Genomic DNA, 16,763 nt, shown 5'->3' on the forward strand with positions numbered 1-16,763 from the left:
AAAATTTTACAAAATTTTTCAAAGTAGAATCAGTATGGTCATGAAGCCTACAAATCTAATTTGGTCAATTAGTCAATTAGAGGCCCCCTCTCCCTGCAGGACAATTCAGTCAGGATCTTAACAACCTCTCGGTAAGAAGGAATACCAATATGGAAAGATTCTTGACCTAGAAAATTTGAAAAAAATCCATTTCAAAAATAAAAGTCTATTTTAACCCCAGCACCACCTCAGAATTGCTATGTCTTTGGGTGATCATTAACACTCTCAGGGCCTTAAATTCCTCATTGGTGAGAGAACTGCTATCAAATGATTATGCATTTTTATAAACTAGAAACTTTCTTAATAGTCTTGTGGTCATTTGGGTAAATTTATTCTCTCTATCCCTTTAGAAAACATGTGACTGGATTCCTACAGCAAGCAATTCCTATAACATACTGAAAACAGCCAAGTATACCAGCCCTACTGCTTGGTTACATGCTGAGTTCTCCTCATTTTTGTGCCAGTTTTACTTATTATTATAAATATAACTTTTAATTGTTATTTTGTACTAGTGAATGGAAAGACAGAGTTTTCTCACAACTTCAGTTAAGTGTTTAGATGAGTCTCTTCCATAAAATGAAGGTGAGATCCCAACAATGGTTGTTGAAGGAGATGTAGGTAAAACAACTGTAAAAGTTTGGGGATGAAACTTATGAAAATCTATAAGGCTACTGAACTTAGTGTCAATTAATGCTGACCTAGAGAGTCTATGCATAGAACTGAGTGGAATGCCCTTATTGGAAAAAGATACCTGAAAGGAAAAAATGATTAGTTTGGGGAAGATGGGCTTTGACTGTGAACAGAGCAATATATCAAAGAACAAGAGCTTCTAGTCTCAGAAAAACAATGCAGTTCCCACAGGTCTCATCTATGAAACAGACTGGGAGCTCAAGTGAGTTGAATACAACAAGCATCCCTGAAATTATCCCTGATAATCTGATTGTCTTGACATGAGAAGTCCCTACTGCTTTTAGTGGAAACAGTGCTTTGGAAATAGTGCTAATATTCCCTTCTTACATGTCACCAAAGCTGCTTTTGAAGTATTAGTCTATATAAATTGTGCTAAAAAGGAATAAGCTAAAAGGATGAAAGGTTTCTTCAAGAAGGGTAGTCTAAGGACAAGGGCACAATAGGCATCAGAGATGATCATTCTGGGGAGCAAAAGGAGCCTACTTTGGGTGCTATTCCTTCATCATATTTGGAAAAATTACACTTATTGTTAATTAAAGATAACTATTCTCCTATGTGGAGTAAGACAATACAATCTCTGCAGGAAGTTTTAGGTAGGGTGACCATATAATCCCATTTGCCAGAGACAGTGCTGGTTCACACCTTTTGTTTCAATGTAATAATTAATGTCCCACCTTTCACTTTTAAAATGTCCCAGTTTGAACGATAAGCTTTGCGATCGCCTATTAAGATAATAAGATTCTAGTGATCTGGTAATCAGAGTTTACCAGGCTTTCTTATCTTCTTTCTACTTTAAAAAGAAAAAATAAAATAACAACAAAATAAGATCGAAAATGTTGATTTTTTAAAAGAGAATAAAATTCCACAAAATGGCTTCAGTCTAAAATATCTTCAATGAGTTTCCAAAACAGTCTATGCCTCTATCTTCCATCTTGTACAAAAACTACAGATAGACACCAATCAGCCTACATGGTCATATAAGATGTCCCAGGGTTCCATTACCCACAGGATCTTTAAAGAATAGCAAAAACTGGCAGAGTATCTTCCTCAGAGCTCCAGAAAACAGTTTAAAGGGTTTTAGTGACTGGGAAATCATTGACTCAAGAAAACAGAAACTCAAAATGGTAGGGAAAGCTCACGGTGCCCATGCTGGCCCCTCCTCAACCCCCTCCCCAGTGTACTGTGGAACAATCTGTGGTTTCATCGTAGGTACATGGCCTAGTTAAAGAGAGAACAAAATAATCTATATGCATATTGTGCTGCCTGAATTTCAGTTTCAGTATATCAGATGGCAATAGGAAGGAAGGAATTAGGGCACTAATCTCTAATCAAACCAGAATTTGCCCTGCAGGCAGAAGCAGTTTGCAGGCAGCTACAACAATTTAACAAACAATCAAATCAAAGTGGCCTGGAGCAAAGGATTACTGGCTTCAAGACAGACAACAGAGCACCCAGAAGGGGGGAAGGGAATTTATTCCATAGGGGGTAGAGGGTGTACTGGGATCCCTGAAACAGTGGAATTCCTAAAGTTGTGAACACATGCCCTAAACAAGATGCATGCTCAGAAAAGACCAGAGATGACCCTGAACTTTTGCCTCAGGCTAATTGTTTTGGTAGAAAGCTAAACTCTGAATCAGAGAACAATCTGACACAGAGCCAATTTGAAAAACTGAAACTTGTGCATAGGTTTGTTTGTCTTTCTTAGCTCCTGGTATTCAAGGACATCTATAATATTATTAGCTATATATAAACTTAAGAAAAAGACTGTTAACATATTAAAACAGACCATTAACACATTAAAAAATGCAATGTGCAAAAAAGAATATAAGACAAAAAGAAGCAGAAAATGATGGTCAATATGCAAGCAATTACAAGGCAAAGAAACAAGAAATGATGGCCCATCCAGAGGAACAAGATAAAACTTCAGAAGCCATCAACAAAGAAAATCAGACTCTGGGCATACTGAGATTTTTTTTTTTTTTTTTTTTAATTTTCAATCTACTCAAAGAGCTAAAGGAAAATATAGAGAAAGAACTAATGGTTATGAAGAAATTGGCAAATGAACAAACTGGGAATCTCAAGAGATAGAAATTATAAAAAGGAACCGAACAGAAATGCTGGTGTTGAAGACTAGCATAAGTGAAGTGACAATTTCCCGAGAGGATTTCAACATCCAATTGGAGCTGGTGGAAAAAAGAATCAGTGAACTTTAACAAAAGATCATTTAAATTGTTCACAATGATGATCTGAAAGAAAAATTAACGAAGAAAAATGAACAGAGTCTAATGGACACATGGGACACCATCAAGAATACCAATGTACACATTATGGGAGTCCCTGAAGAAAAGTAAGGAGAAAAGGGGGAAGAAGGAATATTCAAACAATAGCAGAGAAGTTCCAAAATATTTAATGAAAGACATGAATATACACATTCAAGAAGCACAAGAAAATCTAAACAAGGTAAAATCAAAGAAAACCATGCTCAGACACATTATAATCGAACTGTAGAATGCCAAACAAAAAGAGAGAATTCTGAAATCTGCAAGAGAGAAACAGCTTTTCATTTACAAGGCAGTTCCAATAAGATCAAATGTCAATTTTTCATCAGAAACCTTGCAGACAGGAAAGCAGTGAGATTATATATTTAAGGTGCTAAAAGAAACTAATGATGAGTCATATATTTTTTATAACCACCAAGACATTCTCAGAAAAATAAAGTTGAGAGGGTATATCAAAAATATACTGGCCCTATAAATAATGAGAAAAAGAGTTTTGCAGATTAAAAGGAACAGACACTAGACAATACATTAAAGCATAATAAAGAAATCAAGATCTCTAGTAAAGGTAATCATATGGGTGATAATAAATGCCAGAACGTTTGATTTATATTTGTGGTATGTAACTCCACTTCTTACATCTTACAGTCTCTAAAATGCAAATGAATAATAAAGTAATGATAAATCTATAATTTGGGGCACATAATATATAAAGACACAATTTATAACAAGCACAACAAAAAGGTGGGGGGCAGTGAAGGGGCATAGGAATACAGTTTGTGTAATGCTATGGAAGTCAATTTAGTATCAAATCAAATGTGATTGTTATAGATTTAAGATATTAAGTTTAAGTCCCATGGTAACTACAAAGAAAATATCTGAAAAATATAGGCTGAAGGAAATGAGAAGGGACTCAAAATGATTCACTTTTAAAAAGTCAAATAGATACAAAAGCAGGCAGTAATGGAGAATCAAGGGAAATTCTCAATCCTACAGCCTGAGATTATTCCACTTGGAAGCCCAGGATAACCAGACCCATCATGTTCTCAAGCAAATTCTCTGCTGTGGTGCACAGTGCTCAGCCTTTATCCCCAGGGCTGACAGTCTGCATCATGCACAGGGACCTGCTGCTTTGACTGGATTTTCATCTGGCCTGGACCCCACCCAGTGGGCTGCCCCACTCAGAGAAGAGTAGGCTTGAAGGGAGAGGTGACACAAAGTGCTATCAGCTTGGAAGAGAGGGAAAGTGCACTCTGGCAAACTGCTGTTCTGCCAAATCTTCTACATATATATATATACAATATATTTTCGTATTTCCAAATAGACTTACATCTCCCAAGGAAGGCCTTGACCTTGGTCTGAATAGAAATTACTGATAAATCATGTGCCAAAGGAGACCTTCAACACAAATCCAAGCAACTATAAAATCTTAAATGAGTGAGGGAAATAAACTTTTAAAATAACCTTATCAAGATAATCAAACGATAAAACAGCAGAAAATCACAAAGCACATGAAGATGCAAGAAGATATTCCAAGCCAAATGACCAAATTAAAAAGTGAGAGGAGACACAGAATTTGTAACAACTAATCAAAGATGTACATACAAATCTTCACATTTCAATGGGTTGGCTAAAACATAAAGATATCAAGAAGGCACTAGAAGAGCATAAATAAGAATTTGAAAGAATAAATAGAAAAATAACAGATCTTATGGAAATGAAAGATACTGATCACATTAAAAATATACTAGAGACACACAACAGCAGATTTGAAGAGGCAGAAGAAAGAATAAGTGAACTAGAGGACAGGGTAATCGAATGCAAATGCACAAAAGAACAAATGGTGAAAAAGATGGAAAATTTTGAATTGGATCTCAGGGAAATGATGGTCAACATGAAGTACACAACTATAAAAATCATTAGTGTCCCAGAAGGAGAAGAGTAAGTGCTAGGAAGAGAATTTGAGGAGATAATTGAGGAAAACTTCCCAACCCTTACAAAAGATTTAAACATGCAAATCAAAGAATCCCAATGAACTCAAAATAAAATAAGTTCAAATGGACATACTCCAAGATACACTTATTAGACTGTCAAATGCTGAAGAGAAGGAGTAAGTCCTGAAAGCAGCAAGAGAAAAGTGATTTATCACATACAAGGGAAGCCACATAAGACTAAGTACAGACTACTCAATGGGCATGATGGAGGCAAGAAGGCAATGGTATGACATTTAGATACTGAAATAGAAAAACTGCCAGACAAGAATTCTTTATCCAACAAAGCTGTCCCTCAAAAGTGAGGAAGAGTTTAAAATTTTCACAGACAAACAAATGCTGGGAGAATTTGTTAACAAGAGACATACCCTGCAAGAAATACTAAAGGAAGTTTTGTCAGCTGAAAAAAAAAAAAAGACAAGAGGGATCTGGAAAAGGGCACATAACTGAAGAATACTAGTAAGGATAATTTAAAGGGCAACAAGAGAGAGAGAAAAAAATAGATGTGAGGAATACAAACCAAAGGATAAGATGGTGGACTCAAATACTGCCTTTACATCAATAACTTTGAGTGTAAATGGATTAAATTCCCCAATTAAAAAATACAGGCTGGCAGAATGGCTTAAAAAGTATGATCCATCTGTATAATGTTTAGACTCAAGGATACAAATGGATGGAAAGTGAAAGGATAGGAATAAAGAAATACCTGCAAAGTCCCCTTGGGAGAATAGGGAAAAAGGAGAAAATATTCAACTTCCCCACTTGGAGAATTCCTGATACTCTCATAAGCAGTGGGGACAAACAAATCAATAGGCTGAGCCCTTTTGAAAGGGGTTCATCCCTATGAAACTTATTCCTGTAAAGGATAGGTTAAGCCTACTTATAATTATACCTAACAGTCACCCCAGAGAACCTCTTTGGTATTGCTCAGATGTGGCCTCTCTCTCTAAGCCAACTTGGCAGATGAACTCGCTGCCCTCACCCTTACATGGTACATGACTCCCAAGGTATAAATCTACTTGGCAACATGGGACAGAAATCCTGGGGTGAGCCAGGACCCAGCATCATGGGATTGAGAAAGCCTTCTTGGCCAAAAGGGGGAAGAGAGAAATTAGATAAAGTTTCAGTGCCTGAGAAATTTCAAATAGAGTCAAGATGTTATCCTGAAGGTTATTATTATACATTATATAGATAACCCTTTTTATTTTATGGTATATTGGAGTGGCTGGAGGGAAGTACCTGAAACTGTTGAGCTGTGTTCCAGTAGCCTTGATTCTTGCAGACAATTGTATAATGATGCAGCTTTTACAATGTGACTGTGTGATTGTGAAAACCTTGATGCTCTTTTCATCCAGGGTATGGAAAGATGAGTAATATATATATGAATAATATATATATATGGATATCCATATATATATATGGATAAAATAAATAAATAAATAATGGGGGATAAGGGATAAAATAAATTGGGTAGATGAAATACTAGTGGTCAATGAGAGGGAGGGGCATGGGGTATGAGATGTATGAGGTTTTTTCTTTTTTCTTTATATTTCTTTTTCTGGAGTGATGCAAATGTTCTCGAAGTGATCATGGTAATGAATACACAACTATGTAATGGTACTGTGAGCCACTGATTTACACCATGTATGGACTGCATGTGTGTGAAGATTTGTCACTAAAAATATTTAAAAGAAAGTGAAAGGTAGAAAAAATTCCATGCAAGCTTTAAGCAAAAGAAAGCAGAGGTAGCTATACTAATATCAGACAAAATAGACTTAAATGCAAAGATGTCATAAGAGACAAGGAAGAATACTATATGCTAATAAGAGGGACAATTCACCAAGAAAAAAATAACAATCATAAATATTTATATACTCAAACAAGGAGCTTCAAAGTACATAAGGCAAACATTAGCAAAACAGGAGGGAACAATAGAGATCTATGCAAACATAGTGAGAGACTTCAATACACCTCTTTCTTCTATAGATAGAAAAACCAGACAGAGAATCAATAAAGAAATAGAGAACCTAAAAAATATGATAAATGAATTAGATCTAACAGACATATATAGCTCATCACACCCCAAAGTACCAGGATATTCATTCTTCTTCATGGAATAGTCTACTGGGATAGATCATATCCTGGGCCACAAAACAGGTCTCAATAAATTTTAAAAGATTGAAATTATTCAAATGCCTTTCTCTGACCATAACAGAATAAAGCTTGAAATCAATAACCACTAAAAGACAAGAACATTCACACATATATGGAGGTTAAACAACACACTCTTCAACAATCAGTGGATAAAAGAAGAAATTGCAAGAGAAATCAGTAAAAATCTATAGATGAATGAAAATGAGAACACAACATATCAAAACCTATGGGATGCAGTGAAGGCAGTGGTGAAAGGGAAATTTATAGCTCTAAATGTACACATTAAAAAGGAAGAAAGATCTAAAACCAAAGACCTAACTGAACAACTGAAGAAACTAGAGAAAGAACAACAAATTAACCCTAAAGCAAGTAGAAAAAAAAAAGAAATAACAAAGATTAAAGCAGAAATAAATGAACTGGAAAACAAAAAATAATAATAGAGGGGATCAATTAAAACAAAAGTTAGTTCTTTGGGAAGATCAACAAGATTGACAAGCCCTTAGCTAGACTGAAAAAGAGAGAAGATGCAAATAAACAAAATTAGAAATGAGAGAGGGTCATTACCTTGTATTCCAAAGAAATAAAAATATAATAAGAGAATACTATGAACAAGTATATGCCAACAAACTAGACAATCAAAATGAAGTGGACAATTTCCTAAAAACACAAGAACAACCAATACTGATTTGAGAAGAAATAGAAGATCTCAACAAACCAATTACAAGTTCAGAGATTCAATTAGTCATCAAGAACCTTCCTACAAAGAAAAGTCCAGGACCAGATGGCTTCATAGGGGAATTTTCCCAAACATTACAAAAAGAACTCACACTATTCCTACTCAAACTCTTCAAAAACAATGAAGGAAAAGGAACACTACCTAACTCATTTTCTGAAGCTAGCATCATTCTAACATCAAAACTGGATAGATATACTACAAGAAAGGAAAACTCAGACCAATCTCCTTAATGAATATAGGTGCAAAAATTCTCAATAAAATACTTGCAAATCTAATCCAACAGTGCATGCAAGGGTTGTTCAACACAAGAAAATCAATCAATGTAATACAAATACTTTAACAAATAGAAAGGGAAAAACCATGTGATCATCTTGATTGATACTGAAAAAGCATTTGACAAAATACACCATCCTTTTCTGATAAAACACTTCAAAAGGTAACTTCAGTATGATAAAAGGCATATATGAAAAACCCACAACCAGCATCATGCTTAACAGTGAGAGATTGAAAGCCTTCTCCCTAAGATTAGGAATGAGATAAGAATTCCCACTGCCACCACTATTATACAACACTGTGCTAGAAATTCTAAATAGAGCTAATAGGCAAGGAAAAGAAACAAAGGGCATCCAAGTCATAAAGGAAGAAATAATACTTTCATTATTTGCAGATGACATGACCCTATAATTGGAAAATCCTAAGGAATCTGTTACAAAGCTACTTGAGCTAAAAAACAAATTCAGCAAAATGGCAGAATATAAGATTAATGTTCAAAAATCAATAATGTTTCTAAACACTGGTAATGACTAACTGACGTGACAATTAAGAAAACAAATCCATGTACAATAGCAACTAAAAGAATCAAGTATCTAGGAGTAAACTTAACCAAGCACTTAAAAAACCTCTACTCAGAAAGCTACAAAATTATGCTAAAAAGAAATCAAAGCAGATCTAAACAGGTGGAAAGACAGTCAATATTTATGGATCAGAAGGCTAAATATCACTAAAATGTCAATTCTGCCCAAATTGATCTATCAGATTCAATGTAATATCAATCAAAATTTCAACAACCTACTTTGGAAACTTGGAAAAGCTAGCCATCAGATTTACTTGGAAGGGAAAGGGGCCTCAAATTACCAAAAACATTCTTTAAAAAACATGAACTAAGTGAAAGGATTTACACTTCCTGACTTTAAAGACATTATAAAGACACAGTCATCAAAATAGCATGGTATTGGCACAAAGATAGAGATATTGATCAATGGAATCAAACTGAGACTTTGGAAGTAGACCCCCAGATCTATGGTCAATTGATCTTTGATAAGGCTTCCAGAACCACTGAACTAGGACAGAATAGTCTCTTCAAAACAATGGCTCTGGAAGAAATTGATATCCATGTCCAAAAGAATGAAAGACGAACCCTACCTCACACCATATACAAAAATTAACTCAAAGTGTATCAAATGCCTAAATATAAGATCCTGTACCATAAAACACCTAGAAGATATAGGGAAACATCTTGAAGAACTAGTAATAAGAGGTAGCTTCTTAAATTTTGTACCCAAAGCACATGCAATGAAAGAAGAAAAATAGATAAATGGGAGTTCCTCAAAATCAAATGTTTATGTGCCTCAAAGGACTTTATCCAAAAGGTGAAGAGGCAGTCAACTCAAGAAATATTAGGAAATATTTAGAAACCATATGTATTAGCTAGAGTTCTCTAGAGATTCAGAATCAGAAGGAGATACCCATAGATATAAAATTTATAAAAGTGTCATGTAACTGTGTGAATGTAGAATCCAAGGTCTGTAGGGCAGGCTGCAAGCTGGTAACGCTGATGAAGGTCTTCAATGAACTCTCAGGAGAGGCTGGCTGTAGGAATATAAGGGTCCAAAGTCTGTAGGGCAGGCTGCAAGCTGGTAACTCCAATAAAGTTCCTAAATGAACTCTCAGGAGAGGCTGGCTGGACAACCATGGGAATGGAAGAGTCTAAAATTTGTAGGGCAGGTAGTGAAGCTGGCGAACTTCATCACCATGAAGGTGATGGTGAACATCATGGTTTGGATGAACTCCATAGGAGATGCTTGCCAGCTGAAGCAGGAAGAGTGACTGTCTCTTCTGAATCCTCCTTAAAAGCCTTCTGGTGATTAGATTAAGCATCACTCATTGCAGAAGACACACCCCTTAGCTGATTACAAATGCAGTCAGCTATGGATGAAGTCAATGTAATTATGACTTAAGACCATGAAATGTCATCATAGCAACAGATAGGCCAGTGTTTGCCCAACCACACAACCAGGCAGCACCACCTGGCCATGTTGAATCTGACCATGACACCAAAGATGATAAGGGGTTTGATATCCAGTAGAAATAAAGAAATCCTACAACTCAACAGCAAAAGAACAAGCAACACAATTATAAAATGGGTAAAAGATATGAATAGACATTTTTTGAAGAGGAAATACAGATGGCTGCCATTAAACAAACAGGAAACTACAAATATCGAAGAGGATGTGGAGAAATTGGAACACTTATTCACTGCTGGTGAGAATGTATAAAATTGCAGCCACTGTGGAAGACAATTAAGCAATACCTCAAAAACCTAATATTGAGTTTCCCTATGAACCAACAATTTCATTGCTTCTTGATATATGCCTAGAAGATCTGAAAGCAGTGACATGAACAGACATTTGCACACCAATTTTCATAGCGGCATTATTCACAATTACCAAAAGATGGGAAGAACCCAAGAGGCCATCAACAGACAAGTGGATAAACAAAATGTGGTACACGAACATGATAGAATATTATGCAACAGTAAGAAGGAATGAGTTCCTGAATCATGTGACAACATTGATGAATCTTGAGGACATAATGCTGTGTGAAATAAGCCAGACACGAATTGTATGATTTCACTAATATGAACCTCCTGGAAAATGTAAACTCAGAGTCTTAAAAATGTAGAATATAGGGGACCTAGTGATAGACAGAATCTAGAGAAAGGGGAGCAGTTATCTAACATATGCAGACTTGTTAACAAGAATGAACTTAAATGTATGGGAATGGATAGAGGTAATGGTAATTCATTATTGGGATTATAAATTATAAAGCTGTATTGAAGGTGAACATAATTGAAAGGTGTTGTTTCATGTATCTCACCAATTAGCACTACAAATATAAATAATTTCTTGCATGAACTACCTTAAAGGCATGACACTTGTACAAAGAGTTAATAATATAGTGGTGTATGGGAAAAATTACCCATTGCATGCTATGGACTATATTTAACAGGAATACCTTGCTAATTAGTACCGTACCAATCCTAGGGGTAAATAATTGGGGGTGGATAAGTGTTATGGGGTATTTGGCGTTTACTGTTTGTGATGAATGTTTCTATCTGTTATTTTTCTTATTGGAGCAAATTACAATTGTCTAAAATTAAAAGTGATGATAATTGTACAACTAAGTGAGAGTACTATGAGACACTGAGTGTGTATTTTGGAGGGAATATATCTCAACAAAGTCTGCAGATTCAAAAACTAAACAAATAAATGGAAAGATTCAATGCTAGAGAAAATGTGGAGAGAGAGATATACCTATTCAATGTCAGTAGGGTAGATTAATGGTGCAGCCCCTCTGGAGGGTAATGTAGCAGATCTACAGGAGACTAAATATAGGGTTTCCATATGATTAGGCAATTCTGTTACTAGCAATATACTTGGAAGAAATGAAAGCAGGGACTTAAATAGACATTTTCACACTGATGCTTATGGTGGCATTATACATGACAGTCACTGGATGAAGGTGGCCAAAGCATACATTGACTGATGAGCAGAAGGGCAATCTGTGGTATATGCATATGATGGAATATCATGTGGCTACAGAAAGGAATGAAGTTGTGAGGTGTGTACCAAGGTGAATGAACTTTGTGGACATTATATTGAGCAAATTGAGCCAGAAACAAAAGGACAAATATTGTGTGGTCTCATTTAGAGAATACTTATAAGAAAATTGGGACCAGAAATGTAAGCTCTTATAGCAGTCACATTTATTCCTGTGTTTTGTGTTATTTCTAAATTCTGAGATGCTGTACCATGTGTGTATAACCTGGCAGTACCCTGGATCAATTTGTACTTGTGTGACACTTAAGACTGACAGTTCTAGAGCTCTGAAAGTCAGCATTACTCCATACAGCAACTGTTAAAGAAGCTGAAAAAGAGATCAGACTTCAATTAGAGTTATGAATGAAACTGATCTGATTGGGACTAATACAAATCAGAATATCAGGAAAAAGATATTGTCTGTAGTTTTAAACTTCACCTTTTGTATGAGACTGAAGGAAGAGATGTTTATTTTGTCCAAAATTCAAAAATTTTGTAGCAAACAATCTAACTTAACTTGTCCGGCTAGTTCATTTAATCACATAGAAACTAAAATAGGGAATGATACCTTGTTCTGTATAGCTTAATACCTTCCAGAGTATGTTAGGCAGATAATAAAAAGTATTTACAAAGCCCCTTGAGGGACTGAAGAAAAAATATGAAACTATTAACCTTCCCCACCTGGGAAATTCCTAACACTTTTTCAAGCATTAGGGACTCCCAATTTAATAAGCCAAGCCCACAATCTTGAGGCTTGCTCTTATGAGAGTTATTTCTGTAATGGGGAATATAAGCCTACCTTTAACGATGCAAAAGTGTAACTCCAAGAGAACATCTCTTGTTGCTCAGATGTGGCCTCTCTCTCTCTCTCTCTCTTTTCAAGCCCAATTCTTCAAGTAAACTCATTACCAGCACCACCCCCACGTGGGACATTACTTCTAGGGGTGTAAGCTCCCTGCCAACAAGGGACATGACTCCCAGAGATGACTGACCCTGGCATCATAGGATTGACAATCACATCCTGACCAAAAGTGGGAAAAGAAATGGAACAAAATAAGGTTTCAATTGCTAAGAGATTTCAAATAGAGTTGAGAGACTATTCTGGAGGTTACTGTTATGCAAGCTTCAGCTAGATATTGCAAATTGCCACAGTAAGCCAAGTCCCAACCAACAATATTCCTGAAAACCCTAAAGAATACCCAGGTCTCTATATGAGACTCTATAAAAGTTTCACTCACTAAATTTAAAACCTCCACATTGTTCCAATGCCAAATAAGCCCTGAAACCCAAGAGGTACCAGTCTCCCCAAGAGCATCAACCATTTGCATCCTCCTACTCCATAATGTCAACACATTGGCTTATTAATTGGGAGTCCCTTTTCAATTGATGAAGTTAGAATGACCCAAACATCCCTGAAGATAGAAAGAATGATCAAATGAGAGGGAGAAGTTTAACAGAGAAGATAGGATTTAACAAATGGTTATGACTACTGAATCATTATATAGATATTTCTTCTTAGTTTCTAGTGTATTAGAACAGCTAGAATGAACTACATGAAATTGTGGAGCTGTAACCCATATTATACTTTGAAATTTCCTCCATAACTATATGTTAAACTGTACTTTGAAATTTACCATTGTTCTGCATGTTATATTTCATAATAAAAAACTTTTTAAAAATAATAATAATAAATACACCACCACATGTAAGTGTGATTCAGGGCATGTTATTTTGTATTTGCAAAAGTACCCACATTCTGGGACTTAGAATCTCCAAAACGTTCAATGTGAAACATGTAATGTCCTCCCTCTGTCCTGACAGTGAGGAAATCATCACTTTCAAATTTCTGTTAGAATTTCAAGGCTTTTCTAATGATGAAAAGAAAATCACTATAGACTGCATTGTGTAGCTTTATATTGTTGTTATTTCTGCACCAAATAACTCTCAGCCTTTTATTAACTGTACTATAGAGTCCTATTTATCAGAGAGGCAGGTGTATTACCTGATAATACAATAAGCTCTGGTGGATATATGAGTTGTTTTATTTCTTTTATGCCCATAATCAGTTCCCAGAGCATAATAAAACAAAAGGATTATTTCTCCCACCAACCCCCTCCAGGTTTTTTCCTAGTAGTGAAGTTATAAATTATCAACTTTCAGAAATAACTGGTGCCATTTAATAAGAAATATAAAATATATTCTCATCTAATAAGGGACATGATAGATAAAAAGAATTCTTTAGATTTGGTGACATGATAAAAGATGAGTGCAAGCATGCAGGTGTATTAAAGTTAGCAAAGGGCTTGACCCAGGGAAACAGCCAAGAAAGAGCTAATTTAGATGTCATAAAGTGGATATTACACATCATTTTTATCAAATGCTGTTGCAGGCATCTTATCTTACCTTCTCTTGAGCTTTACAATTCCCAAAATTGTCAAATCCAGGAAAAGATGCACTTTATCATTCATACATAGAGGTGTAAAATTGAAAATGGTGGGGAGCAAACTTGTCCTGTTTTGCTGATACAGAGACTTGGCATAGCCTCCAGAGCAGCCAGAACTTGACCCCTGTGCTGGCCTTACTTGCTCCCACACGCCTGGCCTTCCCTCAATGTTCATCTCCCTGCTCTTCTCCCAGGAGTCTCTAGCCTGGGACAAGCTGTGCCCAGTTTATGCCCTACAGAACTAGTCATTGCAGCCTTTTGTTTTTGAATATTCTATATACAATTTTTTAAATTATTTAAATGTATACAATTTAATAAATAACAATCATGTTTAAGTCGCTGGGCCAGATGCTATAAGTCAAAGATGCCCAAATCTTTAAGTGCCTTGCACTGGAAAATCAAGTATGGGTGACAAACCAGCATTGCCATCACCCGAGATCTTGTTAGAAGTACAGAATCTCTACTGAGTGAGCAAAAGAAGCCAGGCATAAAAGGGAAAACACTGTACGTAAAACTCTAGAACAGGTGATATTAACTTACAGTGACAGAATACAAATTCGTGGCTGCCTGAATCTGGGCATCAGAAATGTGGAAGTTAATTATAACAGACATAAGGAAACTTTTTGGAGTGTTAGAAATGTTCCATGTTCTTCACTGCGATAGTGCTTACAAAGGTGAACGCAGTCGTCAAAACTCATCAAATTCTAGACTTAGAGTGCGTTTTATTGTATGTAAATTATACTTCAAGAAATAAAAGGAAAGAAATGTACAGTTTTTCATTCCAACCTCAGAAATCCGCATTTTGACAAAATCCCTGGGCAATCTGTGTGCTCACAAATTGTATGCATGTTAAAATCACCTGGGAAACTTTTAAAAATACTGATTTCCCCACACTCAGAAATTAAAAACTATTCAGGTGATTGTAAAATGCAGCAAAGCCTGAGAACCACTGACGAAAGGCATTCTTAAAGGGTGGTCTCCAAACCCACAGTAATAGCATCACCTGTGAGCTTGTTACAAATGCAAAATCTCAGATCCCACACCAGCCCTACTATATCAGAAATCCTGGGGGTGGGGTCCAGTATTTGTTTTAACAGGCCTTCCAAGAGATTCTGCTGCATATAAAAGATTGAAAGATCACTGATCTAGACCTAGAGAGATGTTTTAAAGTCAAGATTCCTGGATCCCACTTCCTGTCCAGATTCTGAGTCAGTATCTCCTATGAAGAGTCTGGAAATCATCAGCATTCGGGAATCTCTACTGTGCATCTTATAAACAAGACAATCAGCACTTATAGCTTGATAAAGTTCCTAGAGTGTAACAACCAAACCATCCTCATGTCTAGATTCTCTCTTAGTAACCAGCCCAGTGCTTGCCAAAAGATAGAGGAAGAACGTAAATGAAACAAAATATTTTGAAATAGTAAACAAGACTTGGAAGATAAACTCAAAGGAGAAATGATGATCTGCAGCATGGAAACCTGTTTCTTCAGACACCTAAAATTGTCACAGATAAAGATTACTCTGTGACTGCTAATTCTAAGATTGTGGTGGTAACTGCAGGAGTCCATCAGCAAGAGGGGAAAGTCACCTCAATTTGGGCCAGAGGAATGTTAATATCTTCAAATTCATTATTCCTCAGATCATCAAGTACAGTCCTGATTGCATCAAACTGTGGTTACCAACCCAGTGGATATTCTAACATACATTACCTGAACACTAAGTGGATTACCCAAAGGACCATGTGCTTGGAAGTGGGTGCAATCTGGATTCTGCTAGATCATTACCTTATGACTGAAAAATTTGGCATTCATCCCAGCAGCTGCCATAGATGGATTTTGGAAGAACATGGAGACTCAAGTGTGGCTGTGTGGAATGGAATGAATATGGCAGGAGTTTCTCTCCAGGAATTGAATCCAGAAATGGGAACAGATAATGACAGTGAAAATTGGAAGGAAGTGCATAAAATGGTTGTTGAAAGTGCCTATGAAGTCATCAAGCTAAAAGAATATACCAACTGGACTATTGGATTAAATATGGCTGATCTGACTGAATCCATGCTCAAAAATCTACCCAGGATTCATCCAGTGTCAACAATGGTGAAGGGGATTATGGTATTGAGAATGAAGTCTTCTTAAGCCTTCAATGTATCCTGAATGTTCAGGGATTAACCAGTTTGTTCAACCAAAGCTGAAGGATAATGAAATTTCTCAACTCAAAGAGAGTGCAGATATCCTCTGGGACATCTAGAACGAACTAAAGGACCTGTGAAATTTGAGTTCTATGCTATGGAAATTTTAAAAGCTGCAATGTGATTAACCTTGAGCCATTATTTATCATCCATGGATCACAGTTTGCTTTTATCTTCCTAAATATGTGAATTTGGGCCCGCAGAATCAAAGCAAATGTTTGGTTTAATGCTTGCAATAGAGCCCTTGAGCAAATAAAATGAACTATTTTAGTATGAAAAAAAATTTTAACCAAGACTTATTCTTTAAATCTCTCTTTCTAAGTACCCCTGGCCTTTCCAGCAGTCAGGACATTCTGTATTAATACT

General features: G+C 36.1%; 1 pseudogene; it reads left to right on the forward strand.

The window, feature by feature from the left end:
• LOC143675732 (L-lactate dehydrogenase B chain-like) overlaps positions 1-16,477 on the forward strand; it is a 77,570-nt pseudogene extending 61,093 nt beyond the window's left edge.
• The last annotated feature ends 286 nt before the right edge of the window (positions 16,478-16,763 follow it).

Source organism: Tamandua tetradactyla, chromosome 3 (assembly GCF_023851605.1).
Source record: "Tamandua tetradactyla isolate mTamTet1 chromosome 3, mTamTet1.pri, whole genome shotgun sequence".
NCBI classification, from domain to species: domain Eukaryota; kingdom Metazoa; phylum Chordata; class Mammalia; order Pilosa; family Myrmecophagidae; genus Tamandua; species Tamandua tetradactyla.